This window comes from Enhydra lutris, unplaced genomic scaffold, assembly GCF_002288905.1.
Source record: "Enhydra lutris kenyoni isolate GAN:26980312 unplaced genomic scaffold, ASM228890v2 scaffoldscaffold16, whole genome shotgun sequence".
Taxonomy (NCBI): Eukaryota; Metazoa; Chordata; class Mammalia; order Carnivora; family Mustelidae; genus Enhydra; species Enhydra lutris.
Genome location: NW_019154100.1, coordinates 13,674,821 through 13,688,654, shown reverse-complemented (window position 1 = coordinate 13,688,654; position 13,834 = coordinate 13,674,821).

Here is a 13,834-nt window from a genome sequence, read left to right as displayed (position 1 = left end):
GCAGGATAATTATGCTGACTCAGGGTAAAATTTCACTCATGTCGCGTGTTTATCTTGTCCTCTGGCACTGGTGTAAAGGGATTGATTTTACCAGAACACTAGTGAATATGATGAATTTTAACAGAGTATTGTTTTGGTGTAAACTCAGATATCTTAATAAACAAGGAAGATAATGGCTAGCTGTGGGTTTGGAGTTGTCTTTGAAAGGGTTAACAAATAATGTGACTAAAACAATTAAAATGTGAGCAGGTAAACTCCCTCAAGCACTGTTTTAATGATGGACACATTCCAAGAGGGCTCCTACCTCCTCAGGGCAAAGGCTGGGAGCCCCTTTTCTGACTCTCAGAGGCAGATGGCATCTCATTTTGGTTGTCAGGTATACATTTTAGGAGAAAAACATATAGAAATACACAAAAGAATGTTGCTTTTCAGGATAGAAAAATACTGCAGCTATAAGGATCAGCTTCTTAAGAGGTTTTTTTGGTTTTGTTTTTGCATATATGAATTTCTGAACACTTGGAACAAAAGGAGGTTTTAGAAATGAAGACCCCTTCAGTGAATTTTAAACAAAAGGAAACAGGAATATTTTTCTTCCCATTATGCCTTGGACTGAAGCTGGAAACAATTTAGGGCGCCTCTCATCGTTGGCTTTTAATGGGCCCTTACATAGGGTAGTAGGTTCTAGCTATTTTGTGATAATCCCTCTTGGGATAAATTTTCTTACAGACATTAAGTTATGTCTGAGTTTATGTACTTTTTCCTGCTCGGGGAAGCTGGGCACAATCTCTGAGATGGCTTAGTGCCTCAGTAGCTTTGCCCTCATGTGACTGCTCATGACCTTCCAAGCCCTATGGCCTTGCCGGCTCTGTGCACAGCCCCCTGGGAAGGTTTGGATTCAGGGAATTCCTTATAAGAATTCACATTTCACCATCCCCTTTTTCTCGAGTTGAGTGATTCCTTCCATTTTATAGGTCGTACTTAATGCTGGCCATGCATTCAAACCCCAGAGATTTTGACTAAATTGGTCTTGGGCAAAAGCAGGTATCATTATTATTTTTTTAAAGCTCTTCAGGGGATTCAGTGTCCGTCCTGCATGGAGAACACCGCATTAGATGATTTCGGGCAATCCAAGGGCCTTTCCCTGAGGGCAGGAGAGGGAAGGAGGATGACTGTCCATGTCCTTTCTGCCTTCTCCATGCACTCAGCTGTTCCATTTCCTCTTTAACATCCAGAGGGACTTGCCAAATCCCACCTTCTGACTAAGTCTTGCTTAATTTGGGTGCTGAATTTGTCTTGTGCTCTTCCCACTACCTTGTACTTAAAAGCTCAGATTTCCTCTGGTTTCTTAGTTTGTGGCTGTGTAAGATTCAGGCAGTAATTCACCTTTTCTCTACCTGCAACTGAGGGAAGACTGGATTATAATTCCTACTATACTAGACACAGAGGCTCATGAAACGTTGTTTGCATTTTCCTCTTAATAGTGTGTGCCTGGGGCGCCTGGGTGGCTCAGTGGTTTAAAGCCTCTGCCTTCGGCTCAGGTCATAATCTCAGGGTCCTGGGTTGAGCCCTGCATCGGGCTCTCTGCTCGGCAGGCAGGGAGCATTCTTCCTCCTCTCTTTGCCTGCCTCTCTGCCTACTTGTGATCTCCGTTAAATAAATAAATAAAATCTTCAAAAAAAAAAAAAAAAAAAGGGTGCGCCTTCCAGTTCAAAATGATTGAAACCCCTCTACCTAGCACCCTCTTCAAAGACCCAAGGAATATACATTAGTATTTTAGTATATAACTGTCTGTTACCAAAACAAGTAAATCTCTGACTAAAAAGAAAAAAAAAATCATGTCATTTAAAGATAAATAATATGGTTTCTTCTTCCCTGGGTTAGTAATTTTAATTAGGTTGACTATAAATAGTCTTTATACAAAAACTATAATTCCTTTCAAGATGTTTGATAGCAAGAAAAAATCCCAGTTTTCGGGAGTAGACTACCATTGGTGAGTATGGTGCTACACAATATAGCAGCAAGGGTTGGAAACAAAAAAGGCGATTTGTCAAACAATATACATGAATAGGTTAAAATTTTGTTTGGAAGTGAAAATCTTTATGCTGTTATTTATATTTTGGTTGTCTTAGATGGTGAGTATTTTTTTTCCCCTCCCTCTGAAAAGAGCCTTTTAAAAATGCATAGTCACTAAAAACAGAGTAAAAATTTATGTCCTAGCATCAGTCTTACTTTTGGATGTTTTCAGCTATTATGGAAACAAAGTAAGCACTAAGATAGGAGTTTTCTACATTAATACATATGAAGAGTGCTTTGCTTACTTGGCAAACCATTACAATCTCCCCCAAATTATATGTAAGTATATGAAGTTCAGTAATCTGGACCTTCATACTACATGATGTAAATAATATATGAAGATTCCTGAGAATTCTTCAGTGGCTTTGTAGCTGGCTCAGGTTTATTATTTGGAGCTAGCTAGAATGTCATACTCTCATCTCTATAAAGTAGCATCGACATACATGAAATCCTTTAATGACTGGATAGGATTAGGCGGCTGCAGTTACAATGCTTTCTGCCCATTACTTTCACTATTCAAGGGGAAGATCCAATAATATTTTCAGATTGAGCTCGAAGGTAATCATTGAGGCAAAAATCTGTCTCAGTAGCTGAAGTTAGACAATTATATTTGAATTCTTTGATTCAAAGTAACAGAAACCAAATTGAGTTACTTCTTAAGTCAAAAGACAAATTTATAATCAGGGTACTGAGGCACAGCCTAGAATCCAGGGACAGAAATTCAATTCAGGCCTCAGGTAGCTCACATAAATAGGAAAAGTCACTGGGACTTGGCATCCTTCATCTTTGTTCTGCCCTGTGTGTCTGTTTCGCTGTCTGTTTTTGCTGACATGTTTTCTCTTCTGGGTGCTTGGTAGGATAGGGCTGTCTTCCTATATTGCATGTGGCAGGTATAGTCATACTCAAAGTTCATGTGGCTCTGGGAAAGAGAATCTGACTGTTTCAGCTTTGTTCAGGAACCCAGGTATCACTGGATTGCCTGGTGGTAATATCCCGAGCATTGACCTCTAGGGGCTTGGGCCTATGCACGAGGAAGGGGAATACACTGGAAAGAGAACCAAATAGTGTCCACTCTCACTGGGAATGTGCAAATAAGTCCCGATTTTGCTTCCGTGTGAGGTGTAATGGTATTACATAGAGCCCATTTTTCCTCAGCCTGAGTGTAATAGATGATGAGGTTTTAGAACTCCAGATTTCATCTTCTAGCTCACCTGTTATACCCAGGGACACCTCTCACCTTCTCCTTTTCCCCTAGTGGCATAGCTGACAACCAGTCTGCTGCTTGCTGTTTGGTCCAGTGGGACCCTGATGAGATGTTTTCCATAAGCCCAGGGCTGGACCAGCGTGTAATCTACCTTAGTTAAAACAACAACAACAACAACAAATTAGATGGAAGGGGAAGAAAAACATAGGTTGTTCCTTCTCCCTCTGATTTTCTCTCCTATGACCTCTGACACAGTAGTGGCAGACCCAGCATAATAATCCTCTTGAATAATTTTGATAATAGTTAATATGACTGAATGTTCATGGTATGTGCAGGGCCAGGCTGGTCCTTAGATTGTTCCATTTAATACTGATGACTTTATAGTCGTACAATCATATGTTATAATTCTTTATTTTATTTTCAGTGTTCCAAGATTCATTGTTGATGCACCACACCCAGTGCTCCATGCAATACATGCCCTCCTTAATACCCACCACCTGGCTCCCCCACCCCTTCTCCCCTTCAAAACCCACAGTTTGTTTCTCAGAGTCCACAGTCTCTCATGCTTCGTCTCCCCCTCTGATTTCCCCCAACTCACTTTTCCTTTCCTTCTCCTAATGTCCTCTATGTTATTCCTTATGCTCCACAAGTAAGTGAAACCATATGATAATTGACTTTCTGTGCTTGACTTATTTCACTCACCATAATCTCCTCCAGTCCTGTCCATGTTGGTACAAAAGATGGGCATTCATCCTTTCTGATGGCTGAGTACTCTTCCATGGTATATATGGACCACATCTTCTTTATCCATTTGTCTGTTGAAGGGCATCTTGGCTCTTTCCACAGTTTGGCAATTGTGGCCATTGCTGCTATGAACATTGGGGTACATATGGTCCTTCCTTTCACTACATCAGTATCTTTGGGGTAAATACCCAGTAGTGCAATTGCAGGGTCATAGGGTAGCTCTATTTTTAATTTCTTAAGGAATCTCCACACCGTTTTCCAAACTGGCTGCACCAACTTGCATTCCCACCAACAGTGTAAGAGGGTTCCCCTTTCTCCACATCCTCTCCAACACATGTTGCTTCCTGTCCTGTTAATTTTGGCCATTCTAACTGGTGTAAGGTGGTATCTCAATGAGGTTTTGATTTGAATCTCCCTGATGGCTAATGGTGATGAACATTTTTTCATGTGTCTCTTAGCCATTTGTATGTCTTCTTTGGAGAAGTGTCTGGTCACGTCTTCTGCCCGGTTTTTTTGACGTGATTATCTGTTTTGTGTGTGTTGAGTTTGAGGAATTCTTTATAGATTTGGATATCAGCCCTTTGTCTGTAGTGTCATTTGTAGTATCTTCCCCCATTCCTTGGGTTGCCTGTTTGTTTTGTTGACTGTTTCCTTTGCTGTGCAGAAGCTTTTGATCTTGATAAAGTCCCAGAAGTTCATTTTTGCTTTTGTTTCCTTTGTCTTTGGAGACGTGTCTTGAAAGAAGTTGCTGTGGCTGATGTTGAGGAGGTTACTGCCTATGCCCTCCTCTAGGATTTTGATAGATTCCTGCCTCTGGTTGAGGCCTTTTATACATTTCGAGTTTATCTTTGCGTGTGGTGTAAGAGAATGGTCGATTTTCATTCTTCTATACATAGCTGTCCAATTTTCCCAGCACCATTTATTGAAGAGACTTGTCTTTTTTCCACTGGATATTTTTTCCTGCTTTGTCGAAGATTATTACACCATAGAGTTGAGGGTCCATATCTGGACTCTCTGTTCCACTGGTCTCTGTGCCTGTTTTTGTGCCAGTACCATACAGCTTTGTAGTAAAGCTTGAAATCAGGCAATGTGATGCCCCCAGTTTTGTTTTTCTTTTTCAAGATTTCCTTAGCAATTCAGGGTTTTTTCTGGTTCCATACAAATTTTAAGCTCGTTTGTTCCAGCACTTTGAAAAATGCTGGTGGAATTTTGATTGGGATGGCATTAAAAGTATAGATTTCTCTGGGCAGTATAGACATTTTAACAATGTTTATTCTTCCGATCCATGAGCATAGAATGCTTTTCCATCTTCTTGTATCTTCTTCAATTTCTTTCATGAGTGTTCTCTAGTTCCTCAAGCACAGATCCTTTTCCTCTTTGGTTAGGTTTATTCCCAGGTATCTTATGGTTCTTGGTGCTATAGTAAATAGAATTGATTCTCCAATTTCCTCTTCTGTATTTTGATTGTTAGTGTGTAAGAAAGCAACTGATTTCTGTGCATTGACTTCGTATCCTGCCACATTACTGAATTGCTGTATGAGTTCTAGTAGTTTGGGGGTGGAGTCTTTTGGGTTTTCCATATAAAGTATCATGTCATCTGCAAAGAGGGAAAGTTTGACTTCTTCATTGCCCGTTTGAATACCTTCTATTTATCTTTGTTGTCTGATTGCTGTTGCTAGGACTTCTAGTACAATGTTGAACAACAGCGTCAAGAGTGTGCTCCCTTGTTGTGTTCCTGATCACAAAGGGAAGGCTGTCAGCTTTTCCCCATTCAGAATGATATTCGCTCTGGATTTTTCATAGATTTTATGAAGTTGAGGAATGTTCCCTCTATCCCTATACTCTGAAGAGTTTTAATCAGGAATGGATGCTGTATTTTGTCAAATGCTTTTTCTGCATCAATTGAGAGAAGAACCACATGGTCCTCTCTTCTCTTACTGATTTTTTTTTTCTATTATGTTGGTTGATTTGCGAATGTTGAACCATCCTTGCATCCCAGGGATAATGGTCATGGTGGATAATCTTTTTAATGTACTGTTGGATCCTATTGACTAGGATCTTGTTGAGAATCTTGGCATCCATATTCGTCAGGGATCTTGGTCTGAAATTCTTCTTGATGGGGTCTTTGCCTGATTTGGGAATCAAGGTATGCTGGCTTCATAGAAGGAGTCTGGAAGTTTTCCTTCTGCTTTTTGAGCAGAAATTTTTTGAACAGCTTCAGGAGAATAGGTATTATTTTTTGAAATGCTTCAGGAGAATAGGTACTATTTTTTCTTTGAATGTTTGGTAGAATTCCCCAGGGAATCCATCAGGTCCTGGGTTCTTGTTTTTTGGGAGGTTTTTGATCACTGCTTCAATATCGTTTCTAGATACTGGTCTATTCAGGTTGTCAGTTTGTTTCTGTTTCAATTTTGGAAGTTTATATGTTTCCAGGAATGCATCCATTTCTTCTAGGTTGCTTAACTTATTGACATATAACTGTCGATGATAATTTCTGATGATTGTTTCTATTTCCTTGGTGTTAGTCAGGATCTCTCCCCTTTCAGTCATAATTTTATTAATTTGGGTCCTTTCTCTTTTTGTTTGGATTAGTTTGGCCAGTGGTTTTTCAATCTTATTGATTCTTTCGAAGAACCAGCTTCTAGTTTCGTTGATGTGCTCTACTGTAGCTCTAGTTTCTAACTCATTGATCTCTGCTCTAATCTTAATTATTTCCCTTCTTGTGCGTGGGGTTGGCTTAATTTGTTGTTGATTTTCCAGTTCTGCAAGGTGTAAAGAGCTGGTGTATTCCAGGCTCTCTCTGGCACAGGTGGTTGCTGGTGGTGACAGGCCTGGGACCGTGGGCTTAGGCCTGTGCCCATGACTGCCCGATTCCACCAGTTGCCGCTTAAGGTTTTCGGCTCATTTTGAGTGCTTTTAACCAGTCTCTAAGTTAATGCTGGTCTCCAGTCACAGGGCACTTTCATATTGGAGTATTACTTTCCATTGGGTCACTTCTGGTGGCTCCCTCCCCCTTCTGTTTATCCTAAGGTATCAGTCGGAGCCTTCCTACTCTGCTTTACCTCTCCACTGATGATCTTCTGCTCCCATAGAGATCCTGGAATGTATAATCTTACATCTCAGGCTGATTTCATGGGTGTCCAGAGGCTTCTGGTAGATATTTAGCTCACTTTAGGGGACTGGTTGAAACAGGGTCTCTTACTTCTCTTCCATTTTGCCCCTCCCCCCAGATGTTGTAATTCTAACCCCCAATGTGGTGATATTAGCAGGTGGGGCCTTTGGGAAGTAATAAATCGTAAGGGTGGTGTCCTTATGAATAGGGGTTCACGAATAGGATTTAGTGTCCTTATGAAAGAGACATGAGAGCTTGTTCTCTCTATCACGTGAGGACACCAGGCCATGACAGCCATCCACAAGCATCTTGCAAATAATTCTCATAGTCTGTAGAGAAGGTACTTAAAGCTTTATTATAAGCTCCTATTTTGCTCAGTTAATATTCCTGTTTGTATGTAAAATACTAGAATTGTAAATCTTAATTCTAAAAATGAGATTCTGGTGGTTTGCAGTCCTGGCAAAACTGTATCAATATAGTATATTTCAATTTTTTTTCAAAACTATTAGAATATTTCTGCTGGTGAGGCAATTGGATGCATATTTTGCTCAGTGATCAAAAAGCACGTTGTCTGTGTCCCATACTCTTTGCTTACAGTGTTAGGTGAACAGAAGTCATTTAGGCACTTTCAAAAAACTCATTGTTCGGGGCACCTGCGTGGCTCAATGGATTAAAGCCTCTGCCTTCAGCTCAGGTCCAGGGTCCTGGGATCGAGTCCCGAATCGAGCTCTATGCTCACCAGGGAGCCTGCTTCCTCCTCTCTGTCTGCCTGCCTCTCTGCCTACTTGTGATCTCTGTCTGTCAAATAAATAAATAAATGAAATCTTAAAAACAACAACAACAACAACAACTCATTGTTCTTCTATATCCAGTGATTTCTGATTGCTCCAAGGGGAAATTGACGGTAAGCATATCTCAGTTTTGTGGTGGCTAGGGCAGCTAAGGCGATACAGTTTTCAAGTCTTGCAGGGCAAGGGTGGGAGTGGGGGGGGGGGGACATCTTTTTCAAAAAACAGGTTGAATAGTTTAAAGGTCCAGTGTCATTGCCTAATAGTGATTTACCTCCGTTTTCTTCAGGCGAGTTCATCCTCTGATTCAGTGAAAGGAGGATACATACTGCTTACCCCTTGTATCTCCCTTGCCTACGTCTTATAATCTTGATGCTCTGAACTGCTAATGTGGTCAGGGATCCATCTGGATGTCAGTGGCTCTGTAAAATTATGGGTGTGGCATAGCACAGTTTTACATCTCAAAGTAGCTTGAAGAGAATAAGCATAGGGATATATATTAGTTTCCTATTGCTACCATAGCGAATTACCTATGCCTTAGTGCCTTAAAATAACAAAAAATTATTATCTTATGGTTTGGGGGGTCAAAAATCCAGCATGTCACAGGTATAAAATCAAGGTGTCAGCCAAGTTATTTCCCTTTGGGAGGCTTTAGGGGAAAACTTATCTCATTGTCTTTCCCAACATTGAGAAGCTGCCTGCATTCCTTGGCATATGGCCCCCTTCTTCCATCTTGAAAGCCAGCAAGATCCAGCACTCTGATCATTCTTCTGTTCATAACCTCTGATAGCAACTGGGAACAATTCTCTGCTTATAAGAATTCCTATAATTAGATTGGTCCTACCTGGGTAATCCAGGATATTCTCCCCATGTTAAGGTCCTTAACCTTAATCACATCTGCCAAGTCCCTTTCACCATGTCAGATAATACCTCGCAGGTCTGGGGATTAGGATGTGGAAAGCCATTGATGGGAGAGCAGACATTATTCTACACACTACAGAATAGGTTAAGACAACAGAATTACTATATAAAATGTGCACATTTTTTGTAGAACTTCTCCCCCATGTAAATCATCTTTTTCAGTTCCTACCATGGGAGGTTACTTGTATTTTCATTTTACTTTATTTTTTATTATTCCCACTTCATGTGAAATTGAAGCTCATAAAATTCTCATGAGTCATGCTTCTAGTTTCAGGGAGAGCCATCAACTAAATTGGGCTCTCTGATTTGAGAGTCTTTTCTCCTATGGCTATTGCAGATGATTTACAAGGTAGCAGACAGAAAGGGGGTGTGCTACAAAATTTCCCTGGTTCAGAAAAGCTCTGGGAATGTGAGCTCTTTGTTCAGGTCCTTAAAAGATTACTTTTAGTGAGAATCAGAACAAATATTCCCTCTGACTTAGAAAACTGAGTAAAATCTGCAGACAAGACAGGGCAGCATTTGTATTTGGGTAACAATTTAGAACACAGATAATTGAATCTGATTTTTTTTTAATCTGATTTTTTTAAATCCACATATTATAGGGCAGCTCACCAATTCAGAAGAAAAAGAGTGAAGAATTCACGTAAATTAATTGTAAAGATCAGTGCTGCTCAAACTTCGGAATGCATCAAAAGCATCTATATGGTTTATTAAAATACAGGTTGCCAGGCTTCACCCCCCAGAGTTGTTGATTTAGTAGGTCTGGGTAAATTTGCCTTTCTAAAATATTCTCAGGTGGTCTTTTAAGTTTCTGTTCTGGGACCACACTCGGAAAACCACTGGAAGAGAACTGTTAATTTATATGGGTAAGCACCATATTTCAGGGACAGAAACCAGATGCTCCTGGTTGGCTCTTCTGCAAGTCACTAGTCTCCTTTACCTGGCAAATTAGAAACACCGTAGGTTCTCTTACAGACCAGACGTCAAATGGGAAGGAAAGAGAGAAACGTTTATGCCTGCTAGACATTCTTTTTAGGTAGAGAAGTGAAAGGGAATGGGGCTTGGATATAAACTGTTATAAAATACACTTGAAGAACCTTTGCTCTGTATCTTGAAGGAAACTGCTTAGTATCTACTCCTCAAATAATTCTTCCCAACAGTTTTATGTAAACAACATTTATGTGGATCAAGCGTACAGCAAAGTTTAAGAACGAGTGGTCTAGGAGTTTTCTGTGGTCTAGGAGTTTGCATTTTCACCATCATCCTCTTCAACTTCAAAACCTGGGTGTGATTCTTATCTTGACTCTGCCAGGGTGATATGATAAATTGTGATCATTATCTTTATGAGAAAGCCTCCAAACTGACTGGAGTTCTTTGTCCTCTAGTCTCAGGTATTGGCCTTATGCTTCCTAAATTGCCCCTGATGTAGAAGGGCTCTGGCTCAGGCACTCAGAAACCCTGGGCTAGATCCCTCCTGGCTCTCTGGACGCAGCCTCTCTGGACAAAGTGGAGCTATTGCCAAAGTGTAGTCCTTCCTCTCCCCCGGATACTTTGCTTGTGCCTTTCATGATAGGATCTGGAAAATAACACTCCCATGTCATTTAGGTATGATCTATGTGAATGTTTTCCTGCATATTTTGGTATTTTAGCCAAATTGGCTAGTACCTAGAGTTGCTGCTAACACTCGGTGCTCATGGAGTAAGTGATAGTGACTGCTGTAGGCCAAGTAGTAGTTGTGATCAGAAAGGATCATACTTACATAACTTGAGGGGTTCTGGCTTCCATTAAATGATCATGGGACCAGGTACTTTGATAGACCGCTCAGCAAGCTGCATAGGTAAGATTAAACCCCATGCACAGTGCACTTACCTCTGGAACCATGTTCATGAGGCTCTTCTTATATTCCCAGTGTTACCAACAAAACAATCATGTGGCTGGTGCATGTCTGTGTTTCTAACCATCAGACTAGCTGATTAGAACAGTTGGCCCCCTAGGGTTACTTTATGAAATTTCCAAAGGCTTTTCCTAAAGGCATTTGGTCTAATGAAAACTCAAATGTCGAAAACATAGTGGACATTCTGAAAATTTAGCACTAGCTATTTATTTTCATTACAAAGATGGCAAAAATGCAACTCTGGAGGGGGAACTTACATACATTATTCATTATTTTTATGATAAAACTGATCTGGATATAAAATAGGTTGTTGCTTTTTCTGATGTGATCTTTAACAAGAAAAGCAGAATAGCAGACGGTTGGAGTATGACTATAGAACATTATATGATTGAATGACTGAAATGTCATAAAATTTTCAGTACTGGGTAGAAGTCTTACCACCCATTAAATTGAAAAATGAGAGAGGCAAGATTTCTGCCACACAGTTTGGTAAAAAGTCCAGTTTTCTTGATATAAAAATAAAATACCCATTGCATTCTCCTTTTAGCAATATCTTTGAAATATTACTAACTTCCTTGGCAGAGGTTGCTTAATCTGCAAATTTATCAGCTAGCAAACCATTATTATTGCTAATAACCCTTATTCACTTTACTCAGAGAACTGCTGCTTCTACCATTCTTTAACCAATGAAGTACAGCATAGTAGGCTTACTGAAGCCTATTAAATTTTCACACATCATTAGTTCCCACCCCCCTTAGAGTTTTAGTTATATTTTTTTTCCTTTATGTGATTTTCTCCTTAAGGCATTTTCTTCTTACTGTGGACAAATACCGAGTGACATTTCATGCAGCTTATTGTAATTCTCTCCTGTCATTTTATATAAAAAAATATTTAAAGTATTGGCTCAAAGTGGGTATGTGAAAATGTGGTGACTCAGTCTATTTGATAACAATGTTTTAAAAGTAAAAATAATCTGTTTTGACTGTGTGAATGGTGCCAAATGTGCTATATAATAAGTAACTTAAAAACAGCAGCCAAAAAAAAAATCTTTTAGTTTGACTGTCATGAATCATGATTACATTGCAACACTTAGCAACAGGATCATTTTTCAAGGGTGACTTTACTATGAAAACATTTACTTACTTTTTAAACAGTTACTTTTTAATTATCCATTCATTAATTGTCTCAAGGTCATTTACTTAACTTTTGGTATGCAGTGTTTTGGCACTTAGCACCAGCGTCTGCTAAATTAGGTGAAAGTATTTTCAGGGAATGGCATTTAAACAAAACAGTAGGCTTGCTTTCCAGCTTCTACTGATTAACTGTTTCTTTCATCGATTTTCAGAGGAGAAGGCAATCTCTCAATTAATAGTTAGTATTCTGCCTTGGGCAAAATAGAATACAGAGAGACTTGCTAATCACATTCAGTGATCTCCCAGAAGTTCTTTCCAATCAAAGTATTTACATATTGGTGAATACCAGACATATCTTAAGCCACAAAGAAGCTTTTTCAGATCAAAGCTTAAACTAGGTGTCAGGATATGTGTTGTGAAGATCAGCAGAACTATTTCTCAGCAGGTTAGGAAAATAAAGTCTATGAGTTTTCATAACAACGACAGTAGGGATAAATGGGTGACTGGCTTATAATCTCTGAGTAATCAGATTTTTAATGATTAAAGAATATTGTCAATACTTATAAGCAAATGGGGATGAATAATTCCTTAAAGTAACATTTATAAAGCTAAGTCCAGTACATAAAGAGTTTAGAAGCCTTAACTCCCATTCTTGCAATGAGAAAAAAAACACTGAACAAGCTAAAAATTCACAACCCTGTGGATTTATCAGATCAGTGAAGTCACAAGGCAAACTGCTGACCCTAAAATTGCAGAGACAGGCAAGCACAAAGAATCATAATTTACCTGAAGGTGAAGCTCTTCATGCAACTTGGTAAGAACACTTGAAGGATAATTAACTAATTGTTGGGCACTGAGCATGAACTAGGTGGAGAGAGCGCAACATTAGTACATACAACCATAGGAGGGCTCCCACACTTCCCTGTGCTTTATCTCCAGGTTCCCCAACATGTTCTTAGGAGATAAGCTAGAGCAAAATTTCCTCCATATTTAGATCAGAGAGAAGGAAGAAGCAACCATCTTGAAACAATCTTAGTGCTTTTGTTCTCTAACAAAAGGCCTATCCTCAAGGGAAACTCTTTTTTTACCAGAGTCTGATTTGGATTTTACCAAAATCTAACCTAGTCTGAGGAAGGAAAATACCCGAATATGCTCCCTCTAGCCTTCCTGTCTCACCTCGGGGATATGAAAAACATAAACCCAAACTGAGAAGCACTTGTGAAGGTCATAGTTCAGAGACATGGTCTCAGTAAAAGACTACAGCCTCACCACACACAAACCTACAATCACATCAGTGGGGCTCCTGAAAAATGGTAGGAAATTACATCTCAAATAACTAGTCCTTATTTAAGAAGGACTCTCTAGGGAAACCCAAAGACAACAAAGGAAACAAAACCAGGGACACAGGAGGAAGCTAGCCTGTGACACTACACCTGAAGCATGGAGCAAACACAGCCTCTTAGCCAGATAAGCATAAAACCTCAGACTGAAGGATTATTTACTTCCAGTCCTTTTACTTAGTAAATCATACCTGGCTTTCTTTCTTTCTTTCTTTTTTTTAAATTTTTTAATTAACATATAATGTATTATTAGCCCTGGGGGCATACCTGGCTTTCAGTGGAAAATTGTAAGGCAAGCTAAACGGCCAAAAGGAAAAAAAAATTCTGAAAAGACAAAACAAGTATCAGAACCAGGCTTAGGTATGGCTGAGATTTTGCAATTCTGATAAATATGCTAAGGGTCCTAATGGAAAAATTGACAACATCCAAGAACAGATAGATAACTTGAGCAGAGATGTGAAAACTCTAAGGGAATCAAAAGGAAATGCTGGAAATCAGAAAACATTAACAGAAAACATTAACAGAATTGAAGACTATTTTGAAGGGGGTTCATCAGTAGATTGTAAAGTATCAGTGAGCTTAAAGATAAGTCAATAGAAAGTTGACCTGAAAAGGAAAAAAAAAA